An 8,571-nucleotide genomic window follows, 5' to 3' on the forward strand; every position below is an offset into this window, starting at 1 on the left:
GGACCCCCCAAGGGGGCTAGAGTTGCCCAGTTGCTCCAGGGGTGAGTCTGACTGAGGCTGTGAAGGGCCTAGGAATGTCATTAAGTTATAGGAGGGTTGGGAGATTCATGTTTGCTCTGGGGTATGGATGTACGGTGAGCAGTGAGAGTAAATGTGGGGAGAAGAAAAATGAAATTAAGAAAACTAGTGCACTTATGTGTAAATGCTTTCATTTTTTGAAGCAAATGCTTAATGAATCAAAGAAGGATTTATTCAGGGACTATCATATTGGGGAATTCTCAAGGCAAAGTATCAGCGCAAATATCTCTCAGTTGTATTGAAGAATGATGTGGACTTTCTGGTCAGCCTTGTAACAAATAATCTTGAATCTTGAGCATTGCTTTAGTAACATGTGAGATAAGTGCAATTGTGTGGTAGTTTGAGCATTCTTTGGCATTTCCTTTCTTTGGGAGTGGAATGAAAACTGTCCTTTTCCAGTCCTGTGGCCACTGCTGAGTTTGCCAAATTCATTGACATATTGAGGGCAGCACTTTCACAGCATCGTCTTTTAGGATTTGAAAGGTTGTTGCTGAACGATAAGATGAGTTTTATTAAAGTATAAAGGAGATAGAGAAAGCTTCTGACATAGGCATCAGAAGGGGGCAGAAAGAGTACGCCCCTGCTAGTCTTCAGCTGTATGTTATATAGTCACTTGCCGTCTGTTAATGAAAAGAAAAGAATGTCTTAAAATTCAGAATGGCACCAGGCCCTTCATCCATAAGTTGCATTTTGTGAAAATTTTGGCACCAGATAATTCATCCCAGGCCATAAAATGATTGACTTGAATCTTGTAGAAGGGCAGATTACCACACAAATAGTTTCATTTACATAGATTAGGGGAACAATGCCTGAGTATAACATATTGGTTTGTCAAGTAGTTTGAGTCATTTGGTGGAACTTAGAGTCTGGGGTAAATGCATAGCACATTAACATAGTTTTAAGATAAACATTTCCATAAGAAAAATGTATTGGTTAACTCAAGGTTTGAGAATAGTTAGCTTCAGGTGAAACCAGGTGTTATGGCAACACAGCATTTTAAGAAAAACCTCCTTTTAAATTTGTATAGAGAAGAAAAAAAAATATCGCGAATTTGTTTCCTCCTGCTTCTTAAGAGAGATAAAAATGTCTGACACCTGCAGCCTATTTCCTCTGTTTGGAGACCCCTAACCTTCGTACCTGTTACCCTGTCAGATTTGAAATAGCTCAACTGGAATTCCATCACCTCGACTAATTTTGTTGAAATAGTGCTATTCTTTTATCCACAACAGCAAAATTAGCTTCGACATTCAGAGATTAAATAAATTATCTAAATTATGTGCTGCTACTGCTACTGCTGTCACTTCAGTCGTGTCCGACTCTGTGCGACCCCATTCCTGGAATTCTCCAGGCAAGAACACTGGAGTGGGTTGCCATTTCCTTCTCCAAAATTATGTGCTACTAAGTGGCATACCCAGAAATAGAATGCAGTGTGTCAGCCCCTGGAAGTTGAATCCTCTTGTTCTGGAAATATTTTTACTTTCACAGAAAGAAACTGGCTTATGAAAAAAGATATCATAGCCTCAGAATAGTGACAAGAATTTAGAGATTGTCTGTTTTGGTCCATTTCCTGCATTACATCATTAGGAATCTGAAATAGAAGGTGCAAGTAACTTGCTCAAAGATAAACAGATTTTTCTATTCATCTTTAATGTGATACATGTTAATTGAAATTCAAATATGTCCTAATGCCCTGAACACACACTGAAAGGTCTGTGTATGGAGGCAGCTACATTTTGACCTGACTGGTCTCTAAAAAATTTGTCCTCTCATTACAATGATGGGCTTAATTAGGGTTTTTTGTTCTCAATACCTGGTTTTGTCTTTATATGCCACAATAGCTGGCATAAGAAGAACTTGTAGAAGTGGATTGGTAAATGTTGTGGTTGATACAAGGGCAGAGAGGGATCTTATGATTTTTCCACAAACTCATATTAGCCTTGTACAACAAATGAGAGGGCACTGGGGAGGACAAAATTCTAGATATAATATAGATTGTTGCTACACTTTTGTCATAGAAGTGCAAAAAAAGAAAGAGTTAGGGGAAATCTGTCAAAAGACAGGAAACCTTCCCTACCTGTAAGAAGAAGGTATAAATTGGGTTGAATTTCTAGAATATATGTGAGTGGGTTAGCCAATACTAATATTAATACTAATAACTCTATACTGGATAGCCAACAGTGAAAAGAAGAGACAAAGTAAAGGGTTCCAATAAGGTCCCTAATCTCCAGATATAATACCTCAAATGTCCAGAATACAGTTGAAAATCACTCATCATACCAAAAGCCACAAAAACCCTAACAGAAAGAAAACAATCAGCAGAAGACAACACTGAGATGACATAGATTGAAATTACTGGATAACAGTTTTTAAAAATCTAATCCAATTGATAGACCTGGAAAATAGATTAATTTACTAAAAGACCATACAGGATGGCTCAATAATATATTGCAAATGGCAGAAGGATAAATAAATTTGAATATAAGCTAACTTTGAAAATAGTCTGAAAGGAAAATGTACAGAATTTCAAGGACCCATGAGAAATAAGATTCTAAAAGCAAAAATAAAGAAAATAAGATAAAAGAATAATGGCTGAGCCCCCTGTACCTGTGATGACCTAAATGTGAAAGAAATCCAGAAAAGAGGGGATATATGCATATGTATAGCTGATTCACTATAATGCAGAGTAGAAACAAGCACAACATTGTAAAACAAATACTTTTAAAATTATTAAACACAAATAACAGCTGAAGTTTCTCAAATAGGGCATAAGGTATAAATCTATATACTAAAACTGCTGAGTGAATTACAAACAAGATAAATCCTAAAAACTAATGTCAAAATACATCATAATCAGTACCAAACTCTTTTGATGATTAAAGCTTTGTAGTACAGTCTCAAGTCAGGGTGTGTTATTCCTCCAACTCCATTTTTGTTTCTGAAGATTGTTTTGGCTCTTTAGGGTCTTTTGTGTCTCCATACAAATTTTAATTTTGTTTTGTTTTGTTTTGTTTTAGTTCTGTGAAAAAATTTCATTGGTAATTTGATAGGCATTGCATTAAATCTATAGGTTGCCTTGGGTAGTATAGTCATTTTGACAATATTGATTCTTCCAATTGAAGAACATAGTATATCTTTCCATCTGTGTCTTCTTCAATTATTTCATCAGTGTCCTGTAGTTTTCAGATTACAGGTTATTTGTCTCCTTAGGTAGGTCTATTAGTAGGTATTTTATTCTTTTCCAAAAAAGACATATAGATGGCCAAGAGGTACATGAAGATATTGAATGTCACTAATTACTGCTGCTGCTGCTGCTACTAAGTTGCTTCAGTCATGTCCGACTCTGTGCGACCCCATAAATGGCAGCCCACCGGGCTCCACTGTCCCTGGGATTCTCCAGGCAAAAACACTGGAGTTAGTTGCCATTTCTTTCTCCAATGCATAAAAGTGAAAAGTGAAAGTGAAGTCGCTCAGATGTGTCTGACTCTTCCCGACCCCATGGACTACAGCCCACCAGGCTCCTCTGCCCATGGGATAAAATTCAAATCGAAACTATAATACAATATCACCTACCATCAGTCAGAATGATTATCATAAAAAATCCACCAACAATATGCTGGAGAGGGTGTGGAGAGAAGGTAATCCTCTTACACTATTGGTGGGAATGCAAATTGGTACAGTCACTATGGAGAACAGTATGCAGGTTCCCTAAAAAACTAAAAACAGACGTACTCTGTGACCCTGCAATCCCACATCTGGGCATATATCTGGAGAAAAACATGGCCCCAAATGACATTTGTTCCCCAGTATTCATTGCAGCACTGTTTACAATAGCCAAGACATGAAACATGGAATCAATCAAAATGTCCATCAGCAGAGAAATGGATCAAGAGGATGTGAGATATATATATATATGGATTCCCTGATAGCTGAGTTGATAAAGAATCTGCCTGCAATGCAGGAGGCCCCAGTTCGATATCTGGGTTGGGAAGATCCACTGGAGAAGGAAAAAGCTACCCACTCCAGTGTTGGGGCCTAGAGAACTCCATGGACTGTATAGTTGATGGGGTCATATTGTCATCCTGCTTATTTAACTACTATGCAGAGTACATCATGAGAAATGTGTACCTTAATAACTAATACATATAAAATGCAATATTAGTCAACCATTAAAAGAAGTGAAATAATGTCATGTGCAACAATATGGACAGACCTAGAGAGTGTTACACTGAGTGAAGTTAAGTCAAACAGAGAAAGAGAAAAATCATATGATATCCCTTATAAATGGAATCTTAAATGATATAAATGAACTTATTTACAGAACAGAAACAGATTCATAGGCTTAGAGAAGGAACTTACGGTTGCTGGGCTGAACGATGGGGGAAGGGATAGTTAGGGAGTTTGGGATGGACATGAACACATTACTGTATTTGAAATGGATGACCAAAAGGACCTACTGTATAGCCAGGGAACTCTGCTCCATGTAATGTGACAACCCGGGTGGGATGGGAGTTTGAAGGAGAATGGATATATGTATATATATGGCTGAGCCCCTTTGCTGTTCACCTGAAGCTAGCATGGCATTGTCAATTGGCTATACCCTAATACAACATAAAAAAGTTAAAAGAGGAACATCAAAATCAAATTGCCAGAAATTTCAGGGAAAAAAATCTCAATAACTCTTGATAGATATTATGACATGCTTTTTTAGAAAAAGTGTTCAAACATCAGCATCAGTAGAGTTTTCACCCATGACCGTAGAGCCAGGAGGAAGTGACAACAGCTTTCCAATGCTGGATGAAAAGAACCGGCAACTCCAAATTCTATAATGAGTGAACTATACTTTAGGAATAAAAGGAGAAAGAAAGTCATTCCTGGGCAAAAGAAAACTGAGAGAATCTTTCTCCAGCAGACCTGTACTTGAAGAATTCTTCAAATAGAAAGCAAAACAGAAAAAGGAATGAGATTTTAGGAAGGAAAAAAACAATGGAATTGATTTTTTAAAAAAATATGGGCAAATATAATAAGTCTATTATTTCCCTACTGATTTTATTAGATTATGATTGTGCAAAATTATCATTTGGTATGGTGCTCTATGGATGTAGAGAGAATACTACAGATGTTTATGCTAAAATCTTGGGGAGAATAAATAAATGGAAATGGAAGTAAGCTTCCCACATTTCACCTGAAGTGGTAAAATGTCAGCAACAGTAGGGAGTGATAAGCTACCTTTGTGTATCTTAATAACTAATGCACTACTAATAAAATCATGCAAAGTAACACAGATATATCACAGTTAAATTATTTTATAATGTTCAGAAATTCACAGGGAGTACAAGAAAACAAAGTGGGATTGAGAAACAGAGGAAACACATATAAAACCACAGTAAAATGGCAGACATTATCCCTAAAATAGTTAATAGTTACTTTAAATGTAAATGGTCTAAATAGATCAATTAAAAGACTGAAAATGGCAGGGTGGACACATAAACAAGTCTCAGCTGTATGCTGTGTACAAGAAGGTCACTTCAAACATGAAAACATGTCAAGTGGAAGACTACAAAAAATACACTCCAGGCAAAAGCTAACTTGAAAAACTAAAAGTGGCTAATGTATTTCTTGGTTGGATCCCCTCCCTTCCTGAACTCTAAACACTGAAGTGTCCCAGGACCAAGATTCAGACTCTTTATGTTTATGTGTACACTAATTCTCTGAATGAGTCCAGCTAGTTACATATTTTTAAATATTACCCATATGTGAAGATCCCCAATTTATGTCACATTCTGTGACCAGGTCCTGGCTGCCTATTTCATGTCTCAAAGCAGAATTTCTTGGGCTATATTTAAAATGAATGGGCTCCAATTTCTTGGACTCCAATTTCCAGCACTGGAAAACTCTTGTCACTTCCTCCTGGCTCTATGATCATGGGTGAACACTCTATTGATGCTGATGTTTGAGTACTTTTTCCAAAAAAAGTGTAGCATAATATCTATCAAAAGTCAAATGTACTTATACAAGTCAAATGTATCTTTAACATATTTATTCTTCAAGAAGTAACTGTCTTAATATTTAAGATAAGAAATGTTCCATGATGCCAACTGTACAAATCTCGCTAACTCTTTCATGTGAAGTGAAGTGAAGTGAAAGTTGCTCAGCCATGTCTGACTCTTTGCAACCCCCATGGACTATGCACATTTCATCAAATTCTTCAGGCCAGAATACTGGAGTGGGTAGCCTTTCTCTTTTTCAGGGGATCTTTCCAACCCAGGAATCAAACCCAGGTCTCCTGCATTGCAGGCAGATTCTTTACCAGCTGAGCCACAGAGGAAGCTAAAGAATATTGGACTGAGTAGCCTATCCCTTCTTTAGCAGGTCTTCCCAACTCAGGAATGGAACCGGGGTCTCCTGCATTGCAGGAGGATTCTTTACCAACTGAGCTATCAGGGAAGTCCAACTCTTCCATAAAATAAATGTCAAATACTTATTCAGTTCACAATATAACTAGATTTTAAGCACCATCTTTAAATAAATTAATTAAAAAATAAAATTATTACAGAAAAGTTACTTCATCATATATTTATAACAGATTTTTGTCCCTAATATGTATTCTAAGTTGATAATAGGGATCCATAAGATACTTTACCTTTGCACTGAGGTGGTTTTGCCCAAGTTCAGTTTAAACATATCACATCTATCTCCCCCAAGAGGTCATAATTCATGATGCATTCATAACATACTTTCTCACCACTCTGATATCTAGATTCCTGATTTTGTATAATATCATTTTCCACTTGAGGTGGATTCACACAGGAAGCATCTGAATAGAAAGTGGGAAAAAAGTATCTCTAATATAATGATCATCATGAAAAGCAAGGAGGAAATGGGATGTCAAATATATTCCATGGTCATTTAGATTCAATAGTTAATCTGTCATGAAAGACTGCTAGTTTTAATCAGTTTACATGTAAGATTAAGGGAAAGGAAATAAAGCAATGTTTTTCAGTATGAATTAAGTTTCTGTATCTTAAATCTCTCCCTTATTCTCCACTAGAAATTTGATACACATTTTTTAGGCCAGCGAAAATAAGAGCTTTTCTAGACATCTCTTTTTTAAGGATAGTAACATAATTATAAAGTATATAAATTCAATTTGAATTTATAAGCCATAAGAAAAACATAATAAAAAGATCATTTGACATTAGGATTTGGTTGCATTCATCCTGTTTAATAGCTGTAACTTAGTACAGTCACTATGGAGAACAGTGTGCAGATTCCTTAAAAAACTGGAAATAGAACTGCCATATGACCCAGCAATCCTACTGCTGGGCAAACACACCAAGGAAACCAGAACTGAAAGAGACACATGTACCGCGGCATTAATTGCAGCACTGTTTACAATGGCCAGCACAAGGAAGCAACCTGAAAGTCCATCCGCAGATGAATGGATAAGACAGCTGTAGTGCATATACACAATGGAATATTACTCAGCCACTAAAAAGAATGCATTTGAATCAGTTCTAATGAGGTGGATGAAACTGGAGCCTATTATACAGAGTGAAGTAAGTCAGAAAGAAAAACACCAATACAGTATCAGTTCAGTTCAGTTGCTCAGTTGTGTCCGACTCCGTGACGCCATGAACAAAAGCACGCCAGGCCTCCCTGTCCATCACCAACTCCCGGAGTCCACCCAAACCCGTGTCCATTGATGCCATCGGTGATGCCATCCAACCATCTCATCCTTTGTCATCCCCTTCTCCTCCTGCCTTCAATCTTTCCCAGCATCAGGGTCTTATCCAGTGAGTCAGCTCTTCATATCAGGTGGCCAAAGTATTGGAGTTTCAACTTCAACATCAGTCCTTCCAATGAACACCCAGGACTGATCTCCTTTAGGATGGACTGGTTGAATCTCCTTGCAGTCCAAGGGACTCTCCAGAGTCTTCTCCAACACCACAGTTCAAAAGCATCAATTCTTCAATGCTCAGCTTTCTTCATAGTCCAACTCTCACATCCATACATGACCACTGGAAAAACCATAGCCTTGACTAGACGGACCTTTGTTGGCAAAATAATGTCTCTGCTTTTTAATATTCTGTCTAGGTTGGTCATAACTTTCCTTCCAAGGAGTAAGTGTCTTTTAATTTCTTGGCTGTGGTCACCATCTGCGGTGATTTTGGAGCCCAGAAAAATAAAGTTAACCACTGTTTCCACTGTTTCCCCATCTATTTCCCATGAAGTGATGGGACCGGATGCCTTGATCTTAGTTTTCTGAATGTTGAGCTTTAAGCCAACTTTTTCACTCTCCTCTTTCACTTTCATCAAGAAGCTCTTTAGTTCTTCTTCACTTTCTGCCATAAGAGTGATGTCATCTGCATATCTGAGGTTATTGATATTTCTCCCGACAACACTAACACATATATATGGAATTTAGAAAGATGGTAACGATGACCCTATATGCAAGACAGCAAAAGAGACACAGATGTAAAGAACAGACTTTTG

The sequence above is a fragment of the Muntiacus reevesi genome, chromosome 5 (genome assembly GCF_963930625.1).
Source record: "Muntiacus reevesi chromosome 5, mMunRee1.1, whole genome shotgun sequence".
NCBI classification, from domain to species: Eukaryota; Metazoa; Chordata; class Mammalia; order Artiodactyla; family Cervidae; genus Muntiacus; species Muntiacus reevesi.